Source organism: Anopheles gambiae, chromosome 3 (assembly GCF_943734735.2).
Source record: "Anopheles gambiae chromosome 3, idAnoGambNW_F1_1, whole genome shotgun sequence".
Taxonomy (NCBI): Eukaryota; Metazoa; Arthropoda; class Insecta; order Diptera; family Culicidae; genus Anopheles; species Anopheles gambiae.
Window position 1 is genome coordinate 15,749,794 of NC_064602.1, and position 17,667 is coordinate 15,767,460.

Sequence of the window (17,667 nt, forward strand, 5' to 3'; positions counted from 1 at the left end):
TGTGCGTTCGACAGCTGTGGAGATTGGGAGATGTGTCTTGCCACAAGTCGAATAAAAAAAAAACTACACTAGAAAATGTCGTGTGAACATTTGTAACAATTCATGCCTAACATAGAAAAATGATTTTGTCATTAGTTTAGGCACAAAGAAAATTCGTACGAATGAAAAAAACTGGCAAATAATAAAGCTTGCGTGGTTAAATTCTGTACAGCTATTAGTTTACACAAGGGTTAGTTCAGTTTTGTCAGAGCGTTGTTTTATTTCATCTAAAGAAGATTAGCGACACATTGGCTTGTTGCTTATATGTTCTTACACATCAAAAGACACTTGTTGCCACAAAGCTGCGCTTAGACTCGAGATATGCACACTGAGTCATAATGAGTGAATGAGATAAATCTTTGTAGTGAATGAATTTAATTCATCAAATTAATTGTAACTCATTTGTGATTTAATTATTTGCAACAGCTAACTCTTTCAATAACTCTTTCAATAGTTCAATCGTGATTCAGTCGTGTGTCAATATGTTGTCCGAGGGATAGATCTGGATTAGAGATGTAAGTCCTATGCATGGAAGTAAGTCATTTGTAAGGTAACAACTATTTCGAGAGCTTGATGAACAAATGGAAGGAACTCTCCACACGAAATTGTAACTCATTTACAGATTTTTTGAATGATTCTGCATGAGAGCGAATTAACGATTCAACTCACCATTTTAACATTCATTCTGAATTAACACATTGAGAGTTACTCCTATCACTAGTTTACGTTACCAGGATGGTAAAATAAGTCCTGCAAAATCATTCTTACCCCACTCTCTTAACTACAAAAGAGATATAGACAATATTCTTTGAACTAAAGTAAATGTACAGGTAGTCCCCGAGATGAGCGGGACCTCTTATACGAAGATTCGGAGATACGCGGTTTCTACAGGCGTTTTCTTTTTCCATCCCAGTGTGGTTCATCATATTTGATTTCAGCAATTTTGTACAATAATAATTGTATTGACGGGGTTGATAACACGAAAATTAGTGATTTTTTTAGTTCGAAACCGCGTGATTCGACTTACGCAGAAATTACAGATACGCTATTTCTTCTCGGTTCACAGTAAGAGCGTACCTCGAGGGACAACCTGTACCTTCAACACTGAAAATCGACTCAAAAAGCCATTAGTTTAAATATGGCCCCCTTTCTACACTTCTACAAAAAGACCTTAAACCCAATCTAAATTGACCACAACATAAGTATGCATTTACTTAGGCAAAACATAATCTAATCTAGGTCAATAGCAATTTCCATCTCAACCCCTTCCTCTCCAGGACTTGATCGTTTCTGCCGCCTTTACTGATCGTTTTCTGCCGCACATGCCCCTTTCCCTTGTTCAATTGGCGGCCTGCATGGAGCGGTTTGCCTCAAGAGATCTCAAGACATCCCGACCGTGATCTGCTAACTCGATAACGCAACGAACGACGGTGGTGATGTGGAAAACGATGTACCAAGCAATTAGTTTTAATTAAAGTATGCCGCAAGAAGAGAGGGAGCAACATCGACGACCAGCATCCAAGTGGGGCTAGCCCTCCCATTAGGCATTAAGAGTGCATCTACAATAGCAATAGCCGTACGTACCCCGTACCCCTTTAGTTTGCCACTCTAAAGTAAGCTAGATTAATGTGACCTCTCTATTGAAGAGGAAGAAAAATGTGTTTTTAAGTCAACGAGAGAGACAGAGAGAGAGTTGAGTTTCTGATGTAGATCCCAAAGACCTAGAAAATTATGATAAGAGGTGTATTTTATGATGTTAATTAAAACATCAATAATGATTCTCTGCCCACTGCATTGCACATCTCGTCCCAATCACTTTGCTCAACATGAAATACTTTAAAATACCAAGAATACTCAACATACTGTGATACCAGCTGTCCAAATGTACTGCCCGAATACCAACCATATGACATAACAATGGAGGTGTGTGTGCCTGCTGTATAGAAACAAACATTTCATAATACTCCAACCATGTTATCAACAACAAAAAAGAGGCTACATTACCTGCACCAAACACACACACACTACCACGTCAGAGCTCAGTGGGGCACTTTTTTGCTGTTGTTATTGGTTTGACGTAATTAATTGCTATTTTTCCAACACTGTTTTCCAGTACCGAAGAAGACAAATTGAATCACGTATAAATTAATCGAAACGCACAGTTCCGAAACGATGGCAATTAGCTATTAACAATTTACGGGCGCGCGCGCGCAAAACCCTTGCCTCTCTGCTTTGTGTGTGCGGGACACCATGGAAGGTTTGGAGCTCGCAGGTCCTACGTAACCGTTTCTACAGATACGCGCCGCTGCATCGGCCAAAGAGCAACGGTTGAATGAATTGCAAAAGCAACAAAACGCGTACAAACGTAAATAAAAGGGAACTGACACCACCCACCAACCCCACACGCGCCCAGAAGATATTTCGAGTTTATGCGTAAATTTGCGCTCTACTCTCCACTTTCAATCAGCAGAAACATGCCCAGGGAAATAAAGGTTAATTCGGTTGCGAAGATGAAAGAACGCGCATCCCTTCCGAAAAGGATCGAGAACAACCCACTGGCGGGGTGTTGACGGGTGTGGGGGCTCTAAAAATATTCTCATCATCCGAGAACTTTTCCAGGCCTTCGTCGTTCAAGTTTTTCCCCGTGCTTGATTGAAAGAAAAGCTCCAACTTTGCATTCGTTGGGCGAAGTTCGTTGAACTGGCTTAGAAGTGTGTGCGTGATTGATATTGTGTTAGAAGTGTGTGCTGGAAACTTTCGTAATGTTACACCATCAAAATAAACTTAAATCAATTTTTCACTTGAGAGGAGAATTAAAGCTCTATGTGCGATTTACATCAAAATATAAGGGCATGTATGAAGAATTGGCAGGAAATACTTTCACAAATAAACTCAATATATCATACTGAGTCAAGTTCTTAAGAAACTTCAATACGATTCATGTTCTAACACCTAAGTAAGATTGATTTTAGCTACCCTTTTTTGCGTACCCAATCCATTAGCGTCCATGTATGGGCGAACCTTAACATTAACATCCACTCCCAGAGAGCAAGCGATGGAATTTGCTTTTCAGCACCACTTCAACCTGTCAACCAGCCGGTACACAACACAGGGTGGCCGGGAAGGTCAAACTAGAAGTGTGGTTCTTGAATGCTGCTATTCTCGTACGGCCATCGCAACCCGAACGATGTACCGCTCTAAGGATATAAATGGAAAATGAAAAGAACATGGCTACATTCATCAGGATTATTGCTGACATTGACCTGCCCTAATACTCAGGAAAATTAAGATTTTTCGCACATACAGTCGATTGATTTTACAAATTATAGTGAACGAGTCAACTTAGTCCAGTGATTTATATACTCTATACAATAATAAAACTAGTTCGAGTTTGCTATTGGACAGATTCTATATTTCGCGTACGAAATGCCCAGCACGACAACTTTCCGGGAGAAAACGTCAGCTCACGACTTAAGTTCTCCGGCATTAAGAAAAGGTCAGCCCGAGGGTGCTCCATCAAACAGGCCACATTGTTGACTAATGATTTCCGCCTTCTTGATCGAAAGTCATGATTTCGTGCGCAGTCGTAACGCAAGTCGTGGGGCACCCTCAGTGCACGTCCATTTCCGTCAGGCTCAGAGTGATTGCCTGCCACAGTTTTATAGTTCAAAGTGTAGCCTTCTCTTTCGTTTTTTTTATCGTTCAATTGGAACATTGAAAATAATCTACTATACTTAAACGAACTTATCATATGACAGTAGTACACTGATTGAAGAAATATATCATTAAACAGCGCTAAAGGTGATTGCATTCCAATACAAATCACAGCTTTCTTCATTGTTACCTAACGCTGATCTAAATCCATCTCATTTCATTTCACTCGAACCACCTCCTTTCCTCTCTCAGCGAACACTATCCCTTTTTTCCAACCCATAACTCATTATCAACCGACGTCCAGCAGCGAGGAGGGCGCATTACTACTCACCAGCCGGAACCAGACGTCATAAGCACGAGCAGTTCGGCACACAGCAGCAGCACTAGATGTGGGCCTATCGCGTTGAACTTGTTTTGGAATTGACGATCACGAGCAGCTCGCGCTCGTGATTTCGTCACTTGAGAAAGCAACAGAGCAACTGGGTTGGATGGCTGGTTGGATGGATCGTTGGCCAGATATATCGGCCGGCGGCGTTCGGCAACATTGCGCACGGGCCCGCCGCATTACGGCAAAAGGTTCGTCGCCGGATGGTACCGTACAGTAGAGCAGCAGCAGCAGGAGTGGGTGGAGAAAGCACGGAGTTTTACATAATGGAAAGAAAAATTAAAATTCAAACCGACAGCGCGGCTTACGAGGAAAAAAAAGACGACCAAGTCGGCCAAGACGAAAGGCAAGACTTTTTGAGGTTTCATCCGGTTTATGTCGCGCTATCGACGGTCGAGTTCGAAAACAAAATGCAGAGCGTGGTCCAATTGAGTGTCGATTGAAGGAAGTGGTATCGTTTGTCGTTAGATTGGATACATAGATTGTAGGATTTTGTTTTATTTTTGTAGCAACGTTCAGACCGTAGAGGAATAATTGAGATTGATATTGAAAATTGGATTTGAAACTCAATACTTGTAATCCAGTATGAAGGATGAGCATCAGAGGCTTCGATCTATTTGAAAACAAGTCCAAATATGACCTAATACTGGAAACGCATTCGCTTGAAATGAGATTTGAACTCGTTATCTAAGGTGCATTAAACCGTCAATACTATCACTACACCATCGGGCTCACCTCGTTCAGGCGTGGTAAAAATCGTACTGTTTATTCAGTGGAAGAAAGGCAAACGCTGTCAAGCAACCTTTAAACACATTTACACACAAAAGAGTAAATGTAATTTTAATTATAACGCCCGAGCAACCCACCCAAGCGAGAAGGTGATATCACAATTTTATGGAATGCTTAATACTCATCTCCATTTGATTTCATAACTCAGAGAACGGCACCAACCGAAGGAGATTAAATAGAGAAACATTTTTATATAAACAAACTAAACCTTTGCCAACATTTCAACCATATCGCCATATTGTTCCAGCTGGCGATGAAATCATTAATGGAACGGTGTAGTAGCGTCCTCCACGACAGCATAGCTATTCGGACTGTTAATGTCAGTCCATATTGACTCGTCACTATTTTAAACATCCGATTCATAAATATGTGAACAGATGTGTTTGCTTGTGGGTGCGGTTTTTTTCACAAATTAAATAACGAAAGGTGAAAGTTGTGTTCATCGCGCGGCAGTTTTAACTGTGTAAGAGATACGTTTCAGAGGTGTTAAAACGTTTCATCTTAAGCGTGGATTTATTAAGCAAAATACTTAAAATGCTCAAAATGAAGATAGCGTTCACTTGTATGTGCGATTGGAATACATTAAACGACAAATTAGGTTATACTGGCCACCAGCTTCGGCAGTGCGCAGTAAAAAAAATCTGTAAAACAATGAAAAAACAGCAAACCCACACACGTACCCACACACGGACATGATGTACCAACCGCAGAAAACAATCATTGCCTATGTTCGAGTGGTATGTTTACAAAATAATTTCAACATGTTTCCTCCTCCTCAGTGCCTACACTAAAGCACGAGACGCTAATTACCCACGGAGAAATCTAACGGTCCGCGGGTGTGAGTGAGTCACGTCCAGGTAGTAGCCAACCACTACAACCGAATGGGACCAACTACACACCAACTCCCAAGCAGATAATCACAAACATACACACCATCAACAAAAAAAGGGCAAAAAACACAATCAAACCCGTTTCCTTGCACAAGCAGCACAAGAAAGAAAGACCAGCGGCAGCTCTAGTGCTGTACTTGATATGAGCATTGACGGCACACAGTTCTCGGGCTGTGTAATGCTCAGTGGGCATAGAGACGCTAAGTGCGTACACCTCTCCCGGCCGATCTTCCCTCAATCAGTCGCGGATCTTTTTTTCACGATGTCATGAAATATTTGAACAACGCGTCGCACCACGCTGAGTTTGAGCTGTCTTTTTGCAGTTCATTCAACTACGAGGTGTTTTGTCAACAGCTTCGTACAATGGATGTTATTTGTTTTTATTTTTCAATTTGACCGTGGATCATTTGCACAAGTCATCGTTGAAATGGAGGTGCAAAACATTGGTAGAAGGCAGTAGCGGAGATTAATTCCAGCCTGAACGGATGTCTTGAGATGAGAGTGATTTTGAGAAAATTTCGATTCAATTCGTACTGTAACATGTAAGATTTTAGCAAACAAACCACAGATCAATAATTAAAGTTTGTTTATCTCATTTATTTCATTTCATTTGTATCCAACAGGTTCTGAAAAGGTAAAATTACGACTAAACATGTGACGTACAAATGCATTAAAAAGAAGGTTCTTAATGGCAATATTGCTCTTCTAGTGTACAAAAAAATGCAATTATAAAACTTTGCTAACTATATTTAATGAGATAATGTAAAAAAACAAGAATTGATTTTCAATAAATTTGTCATTTTTCCATCTTATCTGGCGCTATTTAAAGCTCTGTACCTCTGGTAAATGATCAAAAAACGAGGTTTGAGTTCTACTTGATTAGGTTTCACTCACTTAAGACAAGTGACGTCATAAGAGACATGAATGCACACTAGACTGGAATCTGGAATCACTACTTTACTAAGTCGTGCGTTTAACAGCTGTACCAGAAACCCTACACGACCAAGAATTAACCTAACTAAAGGAAACAACCAAAAGGTAGTATTAAGTAAACTAGCACAAACATGTAATCGGTTTGATGTATTGGTTCGTAGCAACAAAATTACGAAATTAAATGAGAAGTTGAAAAAAATCCATAAAGTCTGTATTTATGCTTCAAAAAACGGTTTAGACATGAACATAAATATTCAAATGGGAAATAAAAACAAATCGTTACTACTTAGACATCTCTAAAAGCCGCTGTCACAAATAACACATTAGTGAACGGGAAAGAACAACATAATAGTGATGAGAACAGAAGGTGCAATACAAACTTTATCCTTCGTTTTTTCAGCTTTATAAACTAAAACACCGAAACCACCGACCAACAGCAGCAAGCTTTGACGTTGCAGGGGCAAAAAAAACATAGTAAATAACATTTTTTTATCCCAAAACGGGAGTTTTTACATGGCTTAAGTGTAGCGCCAGCATTACCACCAGCAGCTGCTCATTCATGCCAGGCCAGTGTGCTCAGTGTCTGCAGCTCGTCGTGGAAAAAATGCCAGCCAGCGTTTGGGTTAAGAATGGCAAATGCTGCCAGAACGACGACCACGAAAGAATATCGTCATTTCCATTCATGCACTGGTGCTCGCGCTTTCGCGTGATCGCGCACGAATTACGTGGCACACGGAGAGGAACAACTTCTATCGTTTACAGTGTGTGCGTTTACTGCCCAGCGAAGGCGATAGATGGCGGCGCGCTTTAGCTGCAGCTTCAACTCATTCCCAGCTGCGATTGGAGAGTTGAGAGGAGATTTTTTTGCATTAAACTCCATGCCTAAAGTGCTATTCAGTGTTAGTTTAAGTGAGGGGACTACATTTTTCTACTAAAATCAGTTCCAGACATTGAAGACATTTTCTTCAGACGGCTGTAAGCGAGAGATAGAACGCTCAGACGACTGTTGAAAAGTACAAAAAATAAAAGGTTTTTAAGTCTTTTGTGCAAAATTTTGGCAATCAGCTGCGCTATATGCTTCGGTAATGCTTCCAAATCAATATTATTTGAAATGATGCGTTCAAAAACTGCCAAGACAAATGAATAATGAATGGATAATCCCCACCACTGCTCATCATCTTGGGATTGCCAGTTCCAGTACATTCCAAACGGGCAACCTCGCATTTGTGTTGTGGGAGTTACTCCAAAAAAAAAAAGGACATTGCGGATGGTCCTTCAAGAATAAATGACTCTCGCGCATTTCCCATTATAATGCGAGATTTTTCGGATCCAAGATGATGCGCTACATCTTCATCGTTATTTCGACTCCACTCCACTCGAGAGGAAGCACACAGACACACACACACACCAACAAAAAAAAAAGATCATTGTTCGAGGACCGTTCACCGTTTTGGTACGATTCCCACCGACACACACATACCAAAATCCATCGAACCATGATGATGACGCACTAAACTTGCAAAAGCATTTGCTTACGCTCTCTGTCTGCCCATACTCCCATACACGCCAGAGTCCAGTCTCCAGAGAATCAATCGGTGAAAGGGAAATGTTTATTATCTCTACATTCTAGGACAGAAGGTCCCCCGGGGAGGGGGGCTTGGAGGTAGTATAGATGGTTCTCATCAGTCATCCGGCTCCGGTAGCTGGTAGTCCAAATGCCACATCGACATGGAGTGGAGTTCATTTCGCCTTCTAATGGTCGCACCACGAGCGCCACTTGAGAAGAAGGATCGCAATAGTATACACACACAAACACATGTACCAGGCTCGTCTCGTTAGTGGACAAATCCGGCCACAGCCGGGCGACGGCCAGATTGTTATAATTATTGAACCAGTGACGCATTCATAACGAGGGTTTGACAGTGGAGCGCGGAGAGAGTTGGAGGGTTTTTGGGATGAAATCAATAATCTAGAAAACCTTCCACTTTTATTGCCATGCTCGGTAGTACCTGCTTATTCGAAAACCACAGCCACCACCGTCACCAGCATCGACAAGGACACACAGGCGTTCCAAAAATAAAACCTACAAGGATGAGGGAAAAAGAACACAGTGGAGCCCACTAATCGTAATAACCGGAAGGTGACTTTGTGTGGCATAAATCGAGAAAAAAAGGTTGTACACCAATCGTGGGACGTAAATATTGATTCTAAAAATGTCAACCATGCCTTTCAGATGCTTACAGGATCCTTGTACAGTGAGGCTGTATTATATGTTATGCTGTCGAGAATGTTGCGGTGGTGAACATGCCTTCAACGGTGCTTTATTGTTGGAATAGAACCGGCCCCAAAAATTCTAGTAACGTATCGTCAATACAGACGTGTGTTGTATGTATTCTATAGAACGTGTGCCTGATTTATGTTTAGGAAAGAAGCACAATACAGTGGTAGAAATTTTTGCAAGCGTATTCTTGTTTCTTGGATTTTATTTTGAGAAGTCGATGTATTAGTCAATATTGAGGCCCTTATCGATTCTAGTCCGCTTTTTGTATAGAGTTTGATAGTTGGAGGCTGAAATCATGTAAACACTCCATACAAAACCACACATAAAACTAGCCTGCAATTTTCAGTCTAGATTATTCTAGCCTCAAAGCTCGAATTAGATTCGAGTACCTGCTAGAAAAATGGCAAAACAATGTGATGATTACATTTATCCCAAGGTGCATTAAAGAGATCAGGTTATGGAATCTGGAATCAAAGTGTATGTAGTCCTGGTGGTCTCATAGCATGATTTTATAACCAAATTTTAATACCACTTTTTGACAGGACGAATGAAAACTTTTGCTCAAACAAGCTTTCTAGAGGCTTGACGAATACGCAAAACACTCTTAAAATCTTCATTCAGAAGCAGAAGCGATAAAAACCAGCCTTATAAATTCATACACCTTGGCATAAGCCCACCTGCATATTATACCCACTTAGATAGCTGCTCGAAAACTGCTATACAATTCAAACAGCTGACAGGCTGAAAATTCTATTATCATTTTACGTATCATATTTACATTATCATATTTACATTTTGATTCCATCCTTTACTTTTCAAATTTGAAATTTTACACACCAAACCTTGTGTTTTTGAAAGAATAATTAGTTCTTGACTAAAAAGGCGTTTTTGTTGGAATATTATAAATTTTGCCATTATAATAATGTTATAATAATGACATTTTTATTAACAATAATGAAATGAAATGTCTTTAGTATCTTTTAGAGCATCCAAATGAATGTTACTTGCCATAAAATCGTTAAGTGCATTGATCTTCAAATAATAGTCCTACAAATCATTATTAGGAATTTTGAAATCCAAAGGATTCAAATCGGGGAGTAAAAAACTTTTTTAAATTTGTTTAACCTTTTGTGGCACTAAATAAGAAATTTCTAGCGTTCAGATCTAATGCAATAGACATCATCATTAAATCCAAAATTAGACCGCTGAGATGGAGAACACCAATAAACGTGAAGTACCTCCATCGGAAAACCAGACAAATCTAGCTCTGAGTTCAATCAAGTGTCACCTTCTTGGTCATGAATAATGGTTGCGCTTATACAAATTTCCTGGACTGTATTGGATGAAATGCTTGCAATGCAAAACATAAAATATAAATAAGGCGTCAGACGTTGCCACCAAAAATATGTGTGATATCTTACGCAGACGACAAAATGATAGCATTCGTAGCCCAATCTCCCCTTCTTACAGCTACCAACACGCCCTATTAAAAGTATATAATTAAAGTATAAAAAATCACATAATTCAAAACTTACAGGATATGAAAAACGCGGAAGAAAAAAGCGCATCATTTCCCAGCGCGCGTTTGAACAGTGTGCGTCAAAATAGCTTCACCCCAACCAAGAGGACCGCAGTTTTCATTTTCATCACCGCAGAAAACTTTCCTCACCACCAGTAATGCCCACTGCCCCCATCCAACCCTACTCCGCGGCCGCATGGAAGGGTGATCTATTATTCATTTGCAGCAACCCTCGGTGCGGCGGTGTTTCGATGAATTTTCATTTTGCCCGGCAGCTAATACGAACGAAATTTTCCGAAAAATAAGCCCCCTGCTGCCACTGCTCGTCGCCCGTGGGCTTTTGGCGGGCATTGATGTACAATTTAACATCATTCGTCGTCATCGTCATGCTGATTGGCGCCGCAACAGAAGGGCCCCTGCGGAGAGAGGGAAGGCTCGAGTTTTGGAACCGTCGCCATCATATGCGACCAAGGGATTTTGCCACTCAGCAACAGTGTGCGGGCGGGTGCGGGCATTCCAGTGAAAGGTATGCACCGCCCCCCCCCCCCCCCATCAAATCCAACCCTCCCACGCAACAGGGCAGGGCTGCGAAAAACCGATCCCATCCTCCCACACCTACCATTTCTTCAGGTGGAGGCAATGAATACCTTTTGACATGGCACATTTTCATGCCACGCTGTGAGTTTGTAGAAAAAAAGTTGGGTTTTCCTCACAATTTTCACGCCCATCACGGCAAATTACAGGGTAGCCGATATTCGCTGGAGATTACTGTTAGCCCTAACAGGGGAGGTGTGCTTCTGTATCCTGCTCCGAGTTGAATAGTTAACACTGCCAATCTACCTTCTTACTGTCATCGTGTTTGACCGGTCACGCGCATGATATGAACTTTTTGCCGATGAAGGTACAAATTACCTAAATACTCTGTTATTTTTACTACAAACAAACAACCAAACCTCGCCTATCTTTAACAACAACAAAAGTTATTAGTAAAAGCAAAGCAAGTAAACCAATTTAAGCTTCAAATTACACAGCCACAACGCAAAGTTCACAAAGATAGCCTTCATTAGGAAACGCGCTTTTAACGTATTGCGCCGTTAAAGCTGACATTTAAATTAATCTTTCACCTTACAATGTCATTTTGCTGGTAGCCTACCTTAGCTAAGCAGCTGGTAAAGGGCACTACAACACGGTCCTGCTGTTGCTGGACCCAACCGCGGACAAGGTTGTGACCGGTTGTTCAACTAAATCCCGTCGAGCAGTGTAGCAGAGCAGATAAGGGCTGTGAAAACAACCCTTAGCGTACAAAGCACAGTTGAAGTTGATGCTGGTGCGGTTGATAAGACGAAACCACAACACAGCTCGCCAGCAAGAAGTAAAATCTTCTGGATTGACAGTCCTTGCAGCATGTAACCTTGCGCCGTTGATAAGGCGACACATGTCACGGGTGGTGACCGAGGGACCGACCGAAACCGGACAAGAATGTTGTCGCGAGACTCACCGCACACACACACACAGTGCATGGCATAAGCAAACTGTTCTACTTTCTAGCATCCGCCAGAAGCGGTACAATTTATGGCCATATCTAATCGTTCTAACTAAAATGTGTCAAGCAAACAAATCAGCTTCGGGAGGGTGAGAGTTGTAGAGATTCACCATTATCGATTGCTATCTGGTAGAGCTACCATTACCACCAAGCGGATCTAGTGCCCGGAAATTGACAACAGTGAATTATTGCACCATTTTGTACTACTCGCATTTACCCTCTTTCTAATATTCATGGGCACTACGTCAGTCGAAAGGGTTGCTGCAGGAAGTGAGGCTTGATTTAGACCAGTGTGTGGTTGGACCATTTCACTACAATCAAGCAAATCATCGTTGTTTTGGGGTGATTTAATGTAGTTGTGGCTGTTAAGTGGGCATTAACATTCACCATGGCGCTATTCGCTTACAGTGGTGATGGTGGTGTGATCATAAATAGTACGCAACAGTGTCCAATAGTTTAAGTATCTATCTCGAGAACACATGTACTGGGGCGTAGACATTACATGAGATGGTATTTTGACGGTATCATAAGTGAGACCAAGTTATCAGATGATATCACAACTGCTGCATTGGTTCTAAGGAAGAACGTTTCCGACAGACGGGGATTGAACACAGAAACATAGTACTGAGAACGGATGTAAATGGATCAGACTTTTTAAGAAGAAAAAAAAACTTTGCAAATAATAAATTGTCAAATAAAAATTACGAACTGCTCATTCGCGTACTCAACCTGATCGATTTTATGCTTCTTTGGAATATTGTTTTATCTAGAAAAATTAACCACAGTAATTTTGCCTATTATTTGTAATACAATGATTTTCTAGCCACAATAACAACCAAAAATCGATTGACAGGGTTGATCAGAAGTTGTTACAATTTCGGTAACACTTTCTTGGTCTATTTCTTACCGGAACTTTATGTGATGGAAATTGGACTCTACGGCACCTGTTTTCCAGTTGGATTCTAATTGAGCATGTACAAACAAGGGTACCGTAGAGTCCACTCTACTCAAGCCGGTCTCGTGGTACAGTCGTCAACTCGTACGACTTAACAACATGCCCGTCATGGGTTCAAGCCCCAAATAGACCGTGCCGCCATACGTAGGACTGACTATGCTGCTATGGTGAGGTAATCCATAAGTCACTGAAAGCAAAGCCTACAAGTAATGGTTTAAGACCGGCCTTGACCGACAACGGTTGTTGAGCCAATAGAAGAAAAAGAAGAAGAGCCCACTAAAGTCCTCAACAAGGGTCTCAACATTTTGAGAATCCCTGAAAAACACTGTAGTACTGCATCAGTTATAAAAATCCAATATGACAGAACGCAACGATCAATAAGGTGTAAAGAATTCAACGCAGTTTATACGATACATTATATATGAATATAATGCAACATGTCAAAAATGTCTATTTAGTAGTTTCTATTATTTGAACTTAATTTCTGTAACTTTAATCAATTATAAAATCCACATTTTAGAATTCAAAATAGTGCCCTTACCATTCATAAGGTTATGTAACAAATCAATATATTAGATCAGGGGCCTCCAAACTTTTCAGCCCGCGGGCCGCATTGCTTCAAAAATCACCATGTTGAGGGTCATTTGATGTTACCTATAATTGATGAGTGAACGTTTAAATCTCATTTTTATAACAAAATACTAACGATACTTGAACAGTTTCGTGTTACTAAAGCTTGATTTTTGTCTAAGAAATGTAAAAAAAATACAATTTCCTTTTAAAAAGTCAAAATAACCTAATATTTATTCTAAATCTGGCAAAGTCATCGGGCCGCATTTTAAGCACTTGAGGGCCGCATGCAGCCCGCGGGCCGTAGTTTGGAGACCCCTGTATAAGATGAATCATAGATCATTAGATCATTAATATAATACCATTTTTAATTTACAAAAAAAACAGTACAGAATAGGAACAAATAAATTCAAATCGCTTTGGATCAATATAGAATGATTCGTATGGCTAAACACATACATTTTCTTTCCTTTTGAACGTTGTCGTCACCACTATGTAATCCAGTGCAACGTTACAAAACCAGAACATGAACTTTCAAACGCATTGTAGAAGAAAAAACACATATTTATAATGCTTTCACAGGTATTTCCGTTCCATTTTCAACTCAACTAACCAACAAAAGACAACACAACAGTCTCACACTATCTGTACCCGGTCGTCTTTACTAAACCCTGATTGACACAAAACAAATTCCTGCTTCTTGTTACTTGGCATTTTTATTGCCAAAAAAAGAACAGATCGTTGGCACATACTCCAGAGCAATTGCTGTTTACAGACCATTTGTTTTATGGTAATTGTATGCCATCTTCATTATACCCGAAAGGATGTCCCTTTTCCTTAGCCCCTTTTCTTTTGTTGATTTTACGTGCTTGCAAGCGCGCTACAGTGTGTGTGTGTACATGTGTCCAAAATAATCACACTTTACCCAGCTTCGGAATCGTGTAATTTCACTCTCTAACAATGACTACAATGTAAGATAAACACGTAGAAGAATATCCGACCGTAACGAGCGGTAAAGTTTGAGAAAAAAAAACACTAACTAACCGCTTCTCTATCGCGTCTCTAATCACAGCACACCAGTTGTAGCGTTTGATTTTATTTACCCGAAATTAAATTATGAAACACCACGAAATGGGAAGTAAATGTAAAGCAACCAACCACCACTACCGCACAACACAACAACGAACACCCGCGCTCATCGCTGGCGTAACGCATCTGATAAGCCAGCAAGAGACCAGCAGCAGCTAAACAAATAAACAAACACACACAGCGTGTGCTCCAACAGCATAACGCGCAGTAGGCTGGAAATATGAAAAAAAACGCATTCACCGAAAACTTTGAAAATCACACCCCTAACCGCGTCGATTGAGAGTGGAAAATGCCATTACGCAATGATGTGCCGGTGGTGAGTGGGGGGTGATGATGCAGCGTGTTGTGTTGGCAGGGCAGCCCCAAAGAAAGTGCGTATTCCGTGCGTCTTTACGACGTAGTAAGACGCTCACACACATACACAGAAACATGGTTGGTTAGACAGTGCGCGCACACACGATTCACGGTTCAGCGGGCAAATGATAAGACAAAACTATCAAACCAACAAACACCAACTACACTATCCGTTCACAATCCGTTACGGGACAGCATGCGGAAGCGATGCTCCGTCAAATCCGTTTCGAAGCAGTGCGCACCCCGGAGGGGGAGTGGGTTCGTCGGTTAAAGGGATTCGATGGAGCGAGTGGCCGCATGCCATAAACCATCCATAATGCCATACGCACTACACATGGTGACACAATATCACAACACCACCAGTTGTTGTCCACAGGGCCTCGATTGTGTTGTTTACTACTATTGTGTGTTGCCCAACAGCAGCAGCAGCAGCACACGATCGAGCTGAAACGGCTCGATGATTGACGGTCTCGACTACGCCTACTCAATTACCGGTGGTGGTGATGGTAGTAGGTTGTTGGGAGGCGAGACATGCAAAGGCTTGCCGTTTGAAATATCATACGTGTAGCGATCTCTGCTGCCTTTCCACAACAAGCTTTTCAAACGCTTGTTGTTGATAGTCATCTTTCAACTAGTGATGGTTTATTTCCTTTTACTAATCAACAGCTGGGGACTTTAGACCGCTATTAACACACATTGCAATGGTATTAGAAGGAAATGTTTCTGGAAATACATTATAATGTGCTTTTGTGTGACATAAATCATTATAAATGACGTGAAATACAGGAACAAATAACAGGAAGAATAAATGAGCATATACTACAACATGGATGCGTTTATGCTGCTAATTAAGGTCTTGGACTTATTTCAACTTCAGCTAGCAAAAATTATAACCGAACGATTCTGCATCAGAAACAGCTTTTCGCAACAACAACAAAAAATTTATTGGTATATATTTGTAAAGAATAACAATTTCTATACATACGAAATCAAAAATTCTACTCCAACGGGGTGCAATCATCATTTATGAATGTTCTAAAATACAATTTAGAGAAGAATCATACTCCTTACGAGTACACACGCACACCGCTTACAGTCGGCACGTGACTTTTTTGGCCAAAACAACACCATAAACCAACAGCGCTCTATTGGCTCGCATACCCTTTTTCCGGGTTTCTTAAATATGAAAACAAAATCAAACAACTTAAAGCATTTACCCATAAGTGGTGATGGCGATGTGCCACGACCACGTGTGAGTTACAGTATGTGCGCAAAATGCAACCTAAATGCCAAAGCAGCACTGTGCTGACTGTGTTAGAAGCAGTGCTGCAAAATGTCATGAGCATCACGAGATGTTCACCAACGAAAACAATGAACATATCCGTGGTAGCTTGATGTTCATTACTGATACTCAATGAAAGTGCGTCATGACATGTCAGTGAACAGTGCTGCCAAATGCCATTGTTTCAGTCACCATGACTATGACTGAAACGAAGCTCAAATCAGCACACGAACACAATTGAGATGATCAGTGATGAGACTCAAACAGTTAGAGGACATGCTTGATGACATTTTGTTTAGCACCCAACTCTTGATAACTGACTTGGTCACGACATTTTGTGTCGGTGATAATCACGACATTCTTGGAATATAGTTGGCGTTTGGTCCTAAGCAACAAAATGGGCATTCTGTTTCGCTCTGGCTGCTTTGATTGTCTGTCGGGTCAAACAGAGTCAGAAACCATGCTCATTTTGTTGCTTGGAACCACTCATACGCACCACATATCTCCCATGACTATCGTGATAATCATCGACATAAAATGTCGAGACCAAGTGACTGACCAAGAATTGGTTGCAAAAAATGTCACTAAGCATGTGGTGGTCGCAACAACTGTTTGAGTCTCACCTCTGATTATTACAGTAGAGCTCGTGATGCTGACATTATTTTGTTTCAGCCAGAATTTGTCATGACTATGTCAGTGACATTTTGCAGAACTGATTACAGTAAAAAAAAGTCATGACAAAGTGACAAAGTGAAGCGTTGGTGGCAAAAATGTCACGAAGCACATTGATCACACCAATCGTTGTGAGTATCACCTCTGAATATCACAAATGAGTACGTGGCGCTGATATGGTTTTTGTTGCAGTCCGATTTTGTATGACATTGAAAGTGACATTTTGCAGCACTGGTTAGAAGTGGCATGAGGTTTGGGATTACAAAAAAAAATGTTTTTGAAAAAAAAAAACGAGTTTTAAATCCAGCTTTCAAAATAATACATTTCTATCGAGCTTATAAACTCTTTTTCGCTCCGTTTACTTTTCACATCACAATAAACCCATTTTGCTACCCTACATTTTAATCTAACCGTGGAGTGCCGCCAGAACAATCTCCTCTAACGAACCTGTCCAGTTTGTGATTTCACCCAACTCCATCATTTCACGATGGCCGCGTGTAATATTTTTTTACCCACCATCCAATGACCACGGGGACAGGCAAGCCATGTCAATGACAGGTTTCCGGTGCGAAAGTCAACCTCCTTCGATCGTGCAACCCCTCCGCGTTTTGGTGCGCGGTGAAGGCTTTCGGGGGTGTAAAAGCTTTGATGATGCGAGCACAAGCATGGGGTGGAGCAAACAATATGGTTGATTTATAGAAAGAAGTATTAA

The 17,667-nt window shown here is 40.9% G+C and overlaps 1 protein-coding gene across 4 annotated transcripts in view; it reads right to left on the reverse strand.

The window, feature by feature from the left end:
* Positions 1-17,667, reverse strand: part of LOC3291790 (solute carrier organic anion transporter family member 4A1) — a 56,005-nt gene that overhangs the window by 35,318 nt on the left and 3,020 nt on the right. The gene's annotated exons all lie outside the window — the stretch shown is intronic.